Source organism: Chiloscyllium plagiosum, unplaced genomic scaffold (genome assembly GCF_037043375.1).
Source record: "Chiloscyllium plagiosum isolate Xiang-an unplaced genomic scaffold, Cpla_swu_hap1 HiC_scaffold_5, whole genome shotgun sequence".
NCBI lineage: Eukaryota > Metazoa > Chordata > Chondrichthyes > Orectolobiformes > Hemiscylliidae > Chiloscyllium > Chiloscyllium plagiosum.
In genome coordinates, this window is record NW_028270143.1 from 137,091,664 (window position 1) to 137,106,689 (window position 15,026).

Sequence of the window (15,026 nt, forward strand, 5' to 3'; positions counted from 1 at the left end):
CTGCAACATGACCTCAGTACTCCGGAACTCAATTCCTCTACCAATAAAAGCCAGTACGCCATATGCCTTCTTCACCGCACTATTTACCTGGGTGGCAACTTTCAAAGATCTGTGTACATGGACACCAAGATCCCTCTGCTCATCCACACTACCAAGTATCTGACCATTAGCCCAGTGCCCCATCTTTTTGTTACTCTTACCAAAGTGAATCACCTCACACTTAGCTACATTGAACTCCATTTGCCACCTTTCTGCCCAGTTCTGCAGCTTATCTATATCCTGCTGTAATCTGCCACATCCTTCCTCACTGTCTACAACTCCTCCGACTTTCGTATCATCCGCAAACTTGCTCACCCAACCTTCTAACCCTCCTCCAGGTCATTTATAAAAATGACAAACAGCAAGGTCCCAAAACAGATCCTTGCGGAACACCGCTAGTGACGGCACTCCAAGATGAACCTTTGCCATCAACTACTACCCTCTGTCTTCTTCCAGCCAGCCAACTCCTAATCCAAACCTCCAACTCACCCTCAATGCCATACCTCCCTATTTTTTGCAGTAGTCTACCATGGGGAACCTTATCAAACGCCTTACTAAAATCCATATACACCACATCTACCGCTTTACCCTCGTCCACCTCCTTAGTCACCTTCTCAAAGAATTCAATAAGGTTTGTGAGGCACGACCTGCCCTTCACAAAACCATGCTGACTATCCTTGATCACATTATTCCTATCCAGATGTTCATAAATCCTATCCCTTACAATTCTCTCTAAGATTTTGCCCACAACAGAAGTGAGACTCACCAGCCTATAGTTACTAGGGTTATCCCTACTCCCCTTTTTGAACAAGGGAACTACATTTGCTATCCTCCAGTCTTCTGGCACTACTCCTGTAGACAACGAGGACATAAAAATCAAGGCCAATGGCTCTGCAATCTCCTCCCTTGCTTCCCAGAGAATCCTAGGATAAATGCCATCAGGCCCAGGGGACTTATCTATTTTCACCCTTTCCAGAATTTCCAACACCTCTTCTCTACATACCTCAAAGCCATCCATTCTACTTAATTGTGACTCAGTATTCACATTGACAACAATGTCCTGTTCCTGAGTGAATACTGACGAAAAGTATTCATTCAGTGTCTCCCCAATCTCTTCAGCCTCCACACGCAACTTCCCACTACTATCCTTGACTGGACCTATTCCTACCCTAGTCATTCTTTTATTCCTGACATACCTATAGAAAGCCTTAGGGTTTTCCCTAATCCTACCAACTAAGGACCTTTCATGTCCCCTCCTTGCTGCTCTTAGCTCTCTCTTGAGGTCCTTCCTGGCTACCTTATAACTCTCAATCGCCCCAATTGAATCTTCACGCCTCATCTTTACATAGGCCACCCTCTTCCATTTAACAAGGGATTCCAATTCCTTATTAAACCACGGCTCCCTCACACGACCCTTTCCTCCCTGCCTGACGGGTACATACTTATCAAGAACACTCAATAGTTGCTCCTTGAACAAGCTCCACATATCAATTACACCCTTGCCTTGAAGCTTACTTTTCCAGGCCACACATCCTAAGTCATGCCTCACAGCATCATAATTTCCCTGCCCCCAGCTATAACTCTTGCCCTGTAGTGCACACTTATCCCTCTCCATCACTAGAGTAAAAGTCACCGAATTGTGGTCACTGTCCCCAAAGTGCTCACCTACCTCCATTTCTAACACCTGGCCTGGTTCATTACCCAGGACCAAATCCAGTATGGCCTCACCTCTTGTTGGCCTATCTACATATTGTGTCAGGAAACCCTCCTGCACACATTGGACAAACACTGACCCATCTAACGAACTTGAGCTATAGCTTTCCCAATCAATATCAGGAAAGTTAAAGTCCCCCATAACAACCACCCTATTACTGTCACTCATCTCCTGAATCACCTTCCCTATCCTTTCTTCAATGATTCTAGGACTATTAGGAGGCCTGTAAAAAACTCCTAACAGGGTGAGCTCACCTTTCCTATTCCTAACCTCAGCCCAAACTACCTCAGATGGCGAGTCTTCATCCATCGTCCTTTCCACAGCTGTAATACTATCTTTGACAAGCAATGCCACACCTCCCCCTCTTTTACCCCCACCTCTGACCCTACTAAAACATTTAAACCCTGGAACCTGCAACAGCCAATCCTGTCCCTGTTCTACTCATGTCTCCGTAATAGCCACAACATCGAAGTCCCAGGTTTTGCTGTGGACCAGCCTAGAATCCCTCTGATCAGGATGTCCTGAGTGAGGCTATGTAATTGCCTTTACTCAAGTGGTGTTCCCCAGGCATATTCAGCCTGGCAAGAGAATCCACTTCCATTGGAAAACTCTGCAACTCATCTGCCCCACATACTGCAATGTATACTTAGTTGGGATGCATTGCCATTATTCCCGCTCACGTGGACTGTAGCTTTTGTCCCTGGTTTATGCTCGGTCTGGCATCCCTCAGTTTTGGTTAGATTTCCCAAGGGTGTCAAATTAGCTGTTGTCCCCCCTCAGGGATGTACAATGTTTTATCATGACAATCTTCCTCCAGTCCACTGTATTGTCATCCCCTGTCCCTGGGCACTAGTGAATCTCCCAAATCTCATTTTACATTGATAGGTTCCCATTAACAATATCATGCACAACAATAACTAGCACTTCCATTATCCAGGTGCAATCAGCTGTCTTCTTATTCCACTGTCCTTCCCCTGGGGTGATGACGGTGGCCATGACTCTGTTGCTTTAGAAGAAACCTGCATGGTTTGCCAGGAGCATTGGTGACAATGTTTAAGTAAGTTTTCAGCCATGACCAATGTTTCCATTTAGGGGTCCCTTTAACAATTTCTAGAAAGCATTGTTAGCGCGGATGAAATGATATCAGTCCGAGCCCAGAGTGCGGTTCAACAATCGGTAACGTTTATTACTGCAGTAACGCCGGCGGAGACCAACCGAGGTCCGAATCTCGGCTGCTCTCCTGTTCCCGCGCGCAGCTTCATATTATATGCTTTTAGTTGTCAGGATGTGTGGGATTTGAGGATGAATGGGATGATAGTTCCCCATCATCACTGGAGTAGGTGCGAATAGGCTGTTTCCTGCCATCCCAGGAGAGTTGCAGGGCACGCACAATAGGGTGCTAATTGGTTTATGTAAAACGGGTCCGGGTATTATCTGCTTGTCTCTCTCTGTGAGGGCAGGGGCTAGCACCCCTCTTTGTTCCCTTGGGGTGTTGGTGTGTATTGGTCTGTCCGTTCCTGTCTGGTGGATGCCTGTCCTTTGTGTCAGGGTGGCTCCGTATCGATGGGTATGTGTGTGTTTCAGTCAGTCTCTTGATGTGATTAGGAGATGGGTTTCCATATTTAATTAATCCCGGAGTTTTGGTCCATGAGTCATGGGTAATGTTGGTCTAGTGTGGATTCTATCTGTCCTCTGTCTCCTATCTCCCAGTCACGTGGGCAGGCCGGCAGCTGCTGAGTTTTTGTGGGTTTAAAGCTGCGACTGCTGTTTAAAACACAAAAATGAATTCTTATCATTTCCTGATGTAGGCATAGTCCCGTGGCAAATGCGGGGCGGCTCTGATGCCCGCTTGCAGTCCCCCCTTTCGGCAAGGGGTTGGACACGTCCACACCCCCGATGCCGATATCTTAAGTCGGTTCCTCGCCCGGTACATTCCGCCGGCCGCCATGCTGCAGTCATGGGGCCTTTGGATAGTCCCGGGAGATGGTCACATTAACTCGAGCCCTGTGAGCTCCTGGTGCCTGATCGCCCGCCAGGAGTCTATGGCGTGGAGCATGGTCTTCCTGGCCTTTCGTTTCTTGTGCTGGCGACATGAGTGAAACGCCACCAGGAGCCAGGCCAGAGCCAGCAGTAATTGTATGCCTACAATGGTGTGCGAGATGATTCGGATCCAGGGATGGATGTTTACGTTCAGGCCCCAATCCCACACCCTCTGTGCCCAGCCCTGGGACTGCAGAGCTGTGTCTGTGTCCTCCTCTAGGTCCTTTACATGCGACTGCAACTGGTGATACAGTTTCACTGAGTGTCCTACCCGGGTCCTAAGCTCCCGTAAGACCTCGGCCAAATGTGGGATGGGGGCTTGTTCGGGCTCCTGATATTTCCTGAGGATGTCCCTGAATTTGTCGGTAGTTTGTATGGACTCGGGGTTCCGTCGTCGGACCTCTGAGATGTGAGCTTGCCCAATCGTGACTGGGCACCTGGGGGTGAAGCAGAACTCGTGCTGGGGAATCGGGCACTGCAGTCTGTTATACCAAAATGAGGTTTCAAGAGTGGAAACACAATACTGTCCCCTTCCACCATACCTCACCCTAGTGAAGTGGGGGCCCGTGGGTTCGATTTCAAGGGTGCAGCCCTGTGTCCGGTTGAACCCGCATTCCACTGTTTCACTCCTTTGTAAGGGGTGAGGGCAGATGGTAATCGCCCCTCGCTGCTTGCAGCCTGTAAGCGGCACCCCGTACATAGCGCCGTTTCGAGATATGGCTGTGTGGTGAGCTAATCGATATTTGAGGGAAGTGTTTTCCCGTATGACTCCGATGTTCTCAATGTGAAACAGGGGAAATGGCCCAGACCCTGGGGTGACCACAGGGATCAGGAGGACAATCCCGACTCCTGTCGCCTCACTGACCTCACAGTCGGGAACCACTGGGTATACTCTGGTCATACCCTTCAGAGTCCGGCTGTCGAGCGGCCCGGACCGCCCCGCGAGTGAGGCCAGTTTGGCGCTGTCGATCCAGTCGGGCACCTCCCCACTTTGGACCTGGTCAAGATTATGCCGGATCTGGGCTACCATCCACAGGCCATACGCATGGCACAGCTGTCCCTCGTGGATATGGGCCGTGTTTTCTCTTTCCCGGTCTATAAGGCGGTTAATGGTGTGGGCGTGTGTCTCCAGGACTGCAATGCCGTCGAGCTGGATGTACGCTCCCTCTTCCCCCAGGCGTGCCTGGTCTGCCTGATCTGTGGGAGACCTCTGTAGCAGGTCCCTCATTACCCCTTAGTTGCTCGACCTGTTCGTTGAGGCCCTGGATGTCGAGGGAGTTTACTACAGATGTTCCCGTGTTGAGTCCTGTGAGAGCATCGTTGACTATGTCCCGTCTGTGTCATTGTGTGTGCGTGTTATGTATGTCATTTCGGTAGTGGGTTGCCCCCATGGCGTCTCTGGCCCTCTCTATAACCTCCTTCCCCATCATGGCGTATAGGTTGCGTACCTGTGCTGTGCAATAGTCCGGTACCCGGATGCCTGATATATTGACCAGCACAGGTACGACCTCGTGTCGGACATTGTCATAAAGGGCCTCTCCCTCATCCCATAATACCAGTCCCCCCCCGGTCCCCGGTCCCAGGGAGGGGCATGGCAATATCTCGGGAGTCGTGGTCGGGGGTGGTGTGGTTGGGGCGGGTGGAAAGCACAAATACAAGGAGAGTACTGCAGCATTGGTGGACTCATAATACCCGCAAACAGACAGATCCCGTAAAGTAAAAGCATCAAAGGCCGGGGCAGAGGAGAGGTCCTCTGGTATGGCACACATTGTCCCGAACATGCAACCCCCCAAGTCCATCGCCTCAGCACGCCGAGGCAGGTCGGCCGCGGGTCGCGCTCTGACGTGCAGAATAAACAGAGTGTCTGTACGCCCGGGAGGACCTCCAGCCAGGCGTTGTAGAACACGTTGATCACATTGGGCTTGTCCCTTGCAGGAATACAGATGGCGTCGGACGCATTGAAGGCAACACCGTGGCGGTAGAAGTTGTCATGTATCTCGGGGAAAGAAGGCATCAGTCGTAGGGCGAAGAGGAGAGCGGTGCACCGGTGAAGCATGATCTGTGGGAAGAGAGGGAGAGAGAGAGAGAGGGGCACCCTTACCAAGGGTGTAGGGTTAGTGTGTGTAGGAGCAGGTCTCCCTGGAGCCGGTCCCCCCCCGTTGCACTGTAAGGAGAAAGAGTTAGAGTCAAGTCAAGGGGGAGTGTCTGTCCGGTTGGGGCTTAAGGGTAGGGCTTAACCTGGGACCAGTGTTTCCATCTGCCCTTTCCTTTCATGTCGACACAGGCGCACGTGTCGCTGGTGAGGATGATTTTGTGCGGTCCCAGCCACCGGGGGGCGAAGCCGGGCCGGTCGGGGGCGGCCCTGACAGGACTTTGTCCCCAGCGCCAGGAAGGGGTTGGGCGGGCAGATGCGGTTGCAGTTTTGCCTGGTCCCTAATGTCCTGCTGGTCGCGTGCAGTTTGTCTAAGGGCCCGCAGCTGCGCGTCCAGCTGCCTGATATAGCGCGTCATCCTGTCCCTCAGGGGGGGCCATGTCTTCTCCCCCGACCATGACGTTCTCTGGTAGTCGCATGGCCCTCCCCGTCATGAGCTCGAAGGGAGTGAGGCCAGTGGAGCGGCCTGGGGTGGCCCTTAAGCACATCAGTATGCAGGGCAGAACGTCCACCCAGCCCTGCCCTGTTTCGGCAATTGCCGCTTTGAGGGTCCGGTTCATGCGCTCGACCATCCCGGAGCTCTGGGGATGGAACGGGACGTGGAAGCGCTGTCTGATGCCGAGGAGGCGGCAGGCCAGTTTCATTGCGCGCCCGGTGAAGTGCGTGCCCTGGTCTGAGTCAATCTGGAGGGGGACCCCCTAGTGCGGGAAGATGTTGAAGGCCAGCACTCTGGCCACGGTGGCGGATGTACAGTCCAGTGTAGGGAAGGCTTCTACCCAGCGCGTGAAATGGTCAACGATCACCAGGCAATACTTCTTGCCACGGCTGGGGGGTAGGGGTCCTGTGAAATCAACCTGGAGGTTCTCCCAGGGCCCCTTGGGCCGTGGCTGGTGCGCCAGGGGAATGCGCAGGGGCCGCCCCGGGTTGTGCTGGGCGCAGACAACGCATTGGCGGCAGTGTTTGGCCATGTCGCGGCCGAAGCCGGGCCACCACCAGTCAGCCTGGAGCCTAGCAAGCGTTCCGTGACGGCCCGCGTGGTCCAGCTCGTGGTGTAATTGCATCAAGGTCGTTCTGATGGCCGCGGGTGCCACGACCCTGTCGCCGTGCCGCCACACCCCATCGGGGCCGCGGGCTGCGCCCTTTACCAGCCAGTCCTCTACCTCACCGGGCTGCGCGCAATTCTGGACGTCCAGGACATTCACGTCCCGGACCTCAGTAGCGGGTGCCGCATGCGCAGGCAGTAGCGCTGCGCCCGCGGCGGCCTTGGCGGCCAGGTCGGCCCAATGATTCTCAAGCTGTTCAGCGGTGGTGGCCCGCTGGTGTGCTTTGATTTTCACCACCATGGCGAGCAGGGGGAGGCGTGCGGCCGCCACCAGGTCGCGGACCGTATTTTCGTGTTTAATCTGGCCACCGCCGGCCGTGATAAAGCCCCGGCGGCTCCATGCTGCCATGTAATCATGGACTACCCCGAAAGCGTACTGGCTGTCGGTAAAGATGTTTACCTGCTTGCCTGCCCCCAGGCGGAGTGCGGTGGTGAGGGCGACCAACTCCGCGACCTGGGCGGAGGTGTCGCCCCCCATCGTTCCCTGTGCTCGGGTGGCCCCGGTATGGTCAACCACCGCCCATCCCATTTGGTAGGACCCCTCAACAAGCCTACGTGAGCCGTCCACATACAAGGTCAGGTCGGGATCAGGGACCGGGCTGTCGGCCACGCAGTCCCCCTCCGCCGAGCCGATGGCGGCCTGGCAATGGTGGGGTTCCCCACCGCGATAATCCCGTCGGCGGGGTTTGGCCCTGTGTCCCTAACGATCTGAATGGACTGGTCCCGGGGGAGGAGAACCGCTTCCCAAGTTGCCCTGCGGGCATCCGAGACCGTCCGGAGGCGGCCCGTGTTCAGGAGTTCAACTATCGTGTGTCTAGTGTGTAGTATTATCTGTCCGGACATAGTGACCGGCTCACACACCCGGACCACCCATGCAGCGCAATCCAGTGCCGCCATGCAGCGGTGCATGCCCTTCACGACCGGGGACTCCTTTGTGGAGTAGTAACCTACTGGTCTCATGTGGTCGCCTGAGGTTTGCGTGATAACAGCGCTGTAAAACCCCCCCTCAAGTCCGTAGAAGATGTGGAAGGGCTTGGATAGGTCAGGGAGGCGCAGGGCCGGGGCGCTGAGGAGATGGGACTTTAACTTCGAGTAAGCGTCGTCCTGTTCGGGTCCCCATACCACCCTCTCCGCTCCCGGCCTGCCCCCCTTCACCAGGCACTGAATGGGTTCGGCGATAGTGGCGAAATGTGCAATGAAGGGGCGGCAGTAGTTAAAAAGCCCCAAGACGCGGCGGATTCCCCTGACTGTGTCCGGCCGCGGCATGTCGGCGATGGCCGACTTGCGGTCGGCGGGTAAGGTCTTGCTCCCCTGGCTGATGTCGTGTCCCAGGTAGCAGACTTTAGCCAGTCCGACCTGAGCCTTCGTGGGACTTATTTTGAATCCTGCCCGGGCGAGTGTCCGCAGGACGGCTGCCAGGGCCCCCAGGTGTTGGCGCACATCCGCAGATGCGATCAAACGGTCGTCTACATATTGTAGGAGGGTGCTCGAGAAGGGGGAGAGGTCGCACCCCTCCAGGGTCCGGCTCATGACCCTGTGGAAAATGTTAGGGCTGTTGTGGAAGCCCTGTGGCAGGCGGGTCCATGTGTACTGCCTGTCCCGCAGTGTGAAGGCAAACTTGTCCTGTGAGTCACGGTGCAGGGGAATGGACCAAAAGCCATTCGCCACGTCCAGGACCGTAAAGATCCGATGTGAGGGTTCGAGGCCATTGGAGATGGTGGTCGGGCTGGCTACGATAGGGTGTTCTTTGGGGGGTGACCCTATTGAGTGCCGTGTAGTCAATGGTGAGCCTGTAGCTGCCATCCGGCTTCCGGACTGGCCATATAGGGGAGTTGGTGGTGGACACTGTAGGGCGCAGGACGCCGTGTCGGGTGAGTTCGACAACGATTGCCTCAGTGGCGCGCAGCGCCTCAGGTTTAATCGGGTATTGTCAGTGCGGGGCGTGTACGGGCCCGGGTATCCGCTCAGGAGGGGAGCGGACGAGGCCGCAGTCCTGCTTGCTCATGGACCACACCTCCGGGGCTAGTTGGCAGACGGCTCCGAAGGCACCATCCTTGGCCCAGTCCCGGGCGACGGGCACACTGGGTGCAAGTGTAGCGACAGATTTAGTGGGCACCCATCTCCCCTCGTGGGAGCTCTTGTGAAGATCGCAGGATGTCCACAGGAGGCGACGGTGGAACGCGTCCACCACCGCCCCCAGCTCGCCCAGGAGATCGACACCCGTGATCGTCCCCTCCGAGTTTGGGCAAACCCAGAAATATACGGGGAGTAAAATGTTGTCTACCTCTAAGAGGACAGCCTCGCTTCGGCGTGCAATAACCGAGCTCCCCCCAACCCCTTTAATGGAAATGGAGTGGTGGGTTGAGGGAAGGTCGAGGTCGGTGAGGAAGACCGATGCCCCCGTATCAATCAAAATCTTGCATCGGCGGCCCCCTAGCGATGCGGAAACCCAGATACGGGGGTCGGCTCCCGGGATGGGGGCCGACGCTACTCAGTCTTTGCGTTGAGCGATCAGCTGGAAAAGCTCGAGCAGCTGGCCCCGACTGAGCTGATCCCAGTCGGGGGGTGGTGGGTTTCAGGCTTGGGCTGCGGGTCCTGTGGGGTCCGGGGTCACTGTCGACCCCTTGTCTGGGGCGTTTCTGGTTGTGGGGGCGTGAAGAGTGCGGCTGTGAGGGTGGCCGGCCCCCCTTCTGGCCCCAGGGACGTCGGGAAGAGAGCGAGCATTGGGCTTTTCGGTGCCCCTGCTGTTTGCAGCAGAAGCAAACGTCCGGTCCGACCGTCGAAACTGACGCAATGGCGGGCGCCGCTCGGTTGTCAAGGGACATGGCCCAGTTCTCAAGCTCCGCAAAGGTGACATAGGGCACCAGGCCCGTCCGTAGGACTGCCTGGTGTGTGGGGCTCAGACCGTCTTTGTATAATTGAATGAATGCGGGGTTCTGCCTATCAGCGTCGGGAACCCCGCTGTGTGCTCGGAATGCCTCAAACTTGCGGACCCCATATTCCTGGGCACACTCCCCAGGCTTCTGAGTGATATCCACAATGGCGTTCCAGTCGACCGGTGTATGGCCTTGAAGTCGGCGAGGGCAACCTCCTGTTCGCGACGGTTGTCGCTGAGGTCAGCGCACCAGGACCCGGCCTGGTGCGCGGGCCGGAGCCTGGACAACAGGTTCTCCGGGAGTTTGGTCCGAACCAGGCCGGCCACGTCCCTATTGTGAAGGTTGTGGCAGATCTGCATCTCCCTAAGCCTCTGCCAAAACTCTGCGTTATTGTGCCGGGGCTTAAGGGCGGGGAGCCTGTCCAGAAGTTTCATGGTGTCGCCCGGGGTCAGGGAGACATAGGTCATCTTAAAGTGTGGTTTATGGGCAAGGGTCGTGGCCCGTTCCCCCCCACCCCCCCAGGGGTATATTCAACTTTCACCGGGGCTGCACGGGCATAGCCCGAGCACGATTGTCCGTGAGCCCCTCCCAGTCCCAGGTGGGGGACGGCGGGGCGCTGGGTGCATCGGTTAAGGTCGGTAAAATCGTACGGGCAGCAAGCGCCTGGGCTTCTAGATGCTCCGTGGCCTGCTGCTTCTTGTCTTGGACATAGAGCTGAACCTTGCCAGCAAGCCTGACGTGTGCCTGCAGCACCAGGACTCAAGCTTTCTCGTACCTATCTTTCTTCTGGCGGGCCCACCACTCGCGCTGTACATCCAGCGGGTCAGCGGGCTCCCAGCCTGAGCGAAGCATCGCCTTAATAAGTGTCTTATTCTTGTCGGCTATAAAACGGCTAAGGGAACCCTCTGGCCCCCAATCTAGGTCTTCGGCCGCGCTCCCACCCATGGTAGGGGTGCAGTGGGTGTAACTTAACAGAAGCTAATTTAAAGTAAAGCTAGCAGGCGTGCTAGGGATGTTGCTGGCACTGACTTATTAATCTCCCAGTCGGGGAGTCCACCTCCTTCAAGTCGAACCCTAGCCCCGTGGGTCAACCTGGGCAGGGGGGGAATAGTTACAGACGGGGCGCGTGTCGATTCCCGAGCGCGCAACCCCGGGTTTCCATGAGTCTCTCTCTCACCGCCTGATGTTCAGCGGCCGTGTGTACCCCACAAACACTGGGCGTGAACCAGGGGCCCGAGTGCAAGGGGGGGGGGGGGGGGGCGTGAAGTCAGACCTAACCGCGCCTGATCCTACAGAGGCCAATGCCTTGGGACCGCGAGGACAATGGGCAGAGTGTATAACCACCGGTTGGCCCAAAGGCCCCGCGTCTCGGGCTGGTTTGGAGGACTTCCCTTCTTGTAGCGCGTGTAGACCTCCCAGCCTCTACCGCGTATGCAAGGAAGGCGCTAAAACTGGGCTCAACATACAATGGGGTCCCCTAACCCCCACTGCAGAGGTCAACCAGGAAGGCTTGTTTGGTCGGTTTTTAAACAGGGGGGTCAATCTGTCGGGGTCTCGTACCTAAATTCGTCGGTCCAAGGATAGTCCGTCAGTCACAGTAGCACATTGACAATAAATGACAATAATAATAATCACGCACACTTTTACTAGTGTTCCGCGACCCCAATCGCCCACCCGCGAAGGATCACTCACACACACACACACTATTAAAGAGTACTCTACCGTTACACGACTGCCGGACTCACTCTGTTCACAGGTTCAGATAACGGCCAGCAGTGAAGTCCCTTGCGGGGCACTGGGAGACTTTTACACGAGAAGTAAAAGAGTAAAGATACTCACCCAGTGCCGTCGCAGAGATCCAGCAGCCGTCGTTAACCAGGACGAAGCCCCCAATTGTTAGCGCAGATAAAAGGATATCAGTCCGAGCCCAGAGTGCGGTCCAACAATCGGTAACGTTTATTGCTACAGTAACGCCGGCAGAGACCAACCGAGGTCCGAATCTCGGTTGGTCTCCGCCGGCATTACTGCAGTAATAAACGTTACCGATTGTTGAACCGCACTCTGGGCTCGGACTGATATCATTTCATCCGCGCTAACACATGTGTCACCTGTAATAATTACCTTGTGTGGTCCAGTCCACTGAGGCTGCAGTCCAGCCTGTTTTGGCAAAATCTTCACCATAACCGGATCTCTTGGATCTGTGTTATCCACATCTGTTTCCTTTTGTCCTTTTTCCCAATCCCTGATCCGCTGCCTGTCCATCTCTCCCCCTTCCCACCCGTCTCTCCCCCTTCCCACCCGTCTCTCCCCCTTCCCACCCATCTCTCCCCCTTCCCACCCGTCTCTCCCCCTTCCCACCCGTCTCTCCCCCTTCCATCCACATCGTTGTTTAGCCAGTTTCTCACCCGAATTGGGAACTCTGAAGTGGATCTAAGCTTCATGAGAATCCGTCAGTGCTTTGGTTAAGCTAGTTTTAAGCATCCTAATCATTCCTGAATTCTGGGAGTGATAAGGTAAATGGAATTTTAGCTTAATCCCAAGTGGGGCACACCTGGGTTTATTACTTTCCTAGTGAAGCGAGTCCCTTTGTCTGAGTCAAGTTGTAAGGGTACACTCCATTATGTTATAATTTCTTCTGCAAATATTCGGGCCACGGTTTCTGCTGAGTAGTCCCTACATGGGAATTCTTCTGAGCTGAAAAATGTGTTGCTGGAAAAGTGCAGCAGGTCAGGCAGCATCCAAGGAGCAGGAGAATCGACGTTTCGGGCATAAGCCCTTCTTCAGGAATGCTTATGCCCGAAACGTCGATTCTCCTGTTCCCTGGATGCTGCCTGATCTGCTGCGCTTTTCCAGCAACACATGTTCAGCTCTGATCTCCAGCATCTGCAGTCCTCACTTTCTCCATGGGAATTCTTCTACCCACCTTATAAATCTGTCTATACAGAGTAGGCAATACCTTTTCCCTTGATACTGTGGGAGGGTCCAGTAAAGTCCATCTGAGGTTGGGTATGCTTCGGAGGGTCGGTATGGACTTGTTGGGCCAAAGGGCCTGTTTCCATAATGTAGGGAATCTAATCTGTTCCCATGGTCCTGGAGTTTGGGGCTAGTAACCAAGCTTCATTCTAATAGCCTTCCCTGACTCACACTGTGCACACGTCACACATCTCTGACAGAGGTCTGTGATGTCCCTTCCCACTCCTGGCCACCACCAACATCATCTTGTGTGGTCTCTCCCAATATATACCATCTGTGGTATGTTTTGTTAATGTTTGTTGTATACAATGAGAGGTTACAATTCTTTCCTGCATTTTCTATACTCTATCCTTTCCTTTTCCAGCTCCCCTTGATGTCTGAGTTTGGTGATCTGCTCAGATTGTTATATTTGTATTTCCTTTCAGTTAACCTGTTTCCATAACTCTTCTAAAAGTCACTGTATTTTATCATCTGTAACCTCTGGATGTTATAGATTCAGATTTATGCTCCTTAATTTGGTTTGTTATCATCCAATTCTCTATCTGCCAATCACCTCACTCAAAAACAGTGAAATAATATCATAAAGGACTTAAACTTCTCCAGCTGTCTTTCATCTGAATCCACCTCGAGGATACTTCTTATTAAGTATTCCAATCCCAAAGCCCAAAAATGGTTTAAATCTAATTTTCCCTTGCTCCTTCCAATTCCACTCACTTTACTCTATCCCGAGAGTTTTATGGTCAGTTTCTCAAGGGAGTTAAGCCTCATTGTCTTGTGAACTAAGATATTTTCTCACATTATGGGCCACATTTCATGCCATGCTATTTGTCAAGTAAATGCACATGATTGAAGCCCGTTCTTCAGTGCAATATTTCCTCTCCTTTGTAATCTCAGAATATCCGTGCACACGAATGCAATGTGCCAATACCATGCCACACGTTCTTGTCTCTTGCACGTATGATCGTCTCAAAAGATCTGTGAGGTTTTACTTATCATTTCATGTATTGACCCAATGCCTTGGGTAGTGGCTGGGTTATCAAATTCAATTCTCTTAAAGAAAAGCCAATGCCACTAACATCACCAAGACAAATCTACCAGTTTGTTACTCTCATCTAAACTTGCCTTTCACTAGAATTGGCATTTTAACCTCAGTTGTCATTGGGACCCATTAGTCTCTGTTAGGATCAGTTTTGGGGCCCCTCCCTGTTTGTCATTTTTATAAATGATCTGGGTTAGAACGATGGGTTAGTAAATTTGCGGATGACACTAAGGTAGGCAGAGTTGTGGACAGTGCTGAAGGATGTTGTGGGTTACAGAGGGGCATAGATAAGCTGCAGAGCTGAGCTGAGAAGTGGCAAATGGAGTTTAAATGTGGAAAAGTGTGAGGTAGTTCACTTCGGGTAAGTAACAGGAATGCAGAGTACTGGGCTAATGGTAAAATTCTTGGCAGTGTAGATGGGCAGAGAGATCTCAGTGTCCTGGTGCATAAATCCCTGAAAGTTGTCACCCAGGTTGATAGGGTTGTTAAGAAGGCATATGGTGTGTTGGTGTTTATTGGTAGAGGGATTGAGTTTCAGAGCCACGAGGTCATGCTTCAGCTGTACAAGACTCTGGTAAGGCTGCACCTGGACTATTGTGTACAGATCTGGTCACCGCATTATAGGGAGGATGTGGAAACTTTGGAAAGGGTGCAGAGGAGATTTACGAGGATGTTGCCTGGTATGGAGGGAAGGTCTTACGAGGAAAGGCTGAGGGAACTGAAGCTGTTTTCATTGGAGGGGAGAAGGTTGAGAGGTGACTTAATCGAGACGTATAAGATAAACAGAGGGTGAGATAGGGTGGACAGGGAGAATCCTTTTCCTCGGATGGTGATGGGGATGGGGATGGGGATGGGGATGGGGATGCGGATGGGGAGACATAGCTTTAAATTGAGGGGTGATAGATATAGGACAGATTTCAGGGTAGTTTCTTCACTCAGAGAGTAGTAGGGATGTGGAATGCCCTGCCTGCAACAGTATTGGACTTGCTGACGTTAAGGGCACTTAAGTGAGCATTGGACATACATATGGATAATAATGGATCAGTGTAGGTGAGATGGGCATCAGATTACTTTCACAGTTCTGTGCAACA

General features: G+C 53.6%; 1 protein-coding gene and 1 pseudogene across 1 annotated transcript in view; one reads left to right on the top strand and one right to left on the bottom strand.

The window, feature by feature from the left end:
* Positions 1–15,026, top strand: part of LOC148150045 (uncharacterized) — a 67,326-nt gene that overhangs the window by 26,343 nt on the left and 25,957 nt on the right. The gene's annotated exons all lie outside the window — the stretch shown is intronic.
* Positions 3,741–5,223, bottom strand: LOC148150046 (uncharacterized; annotated as a pseudogene).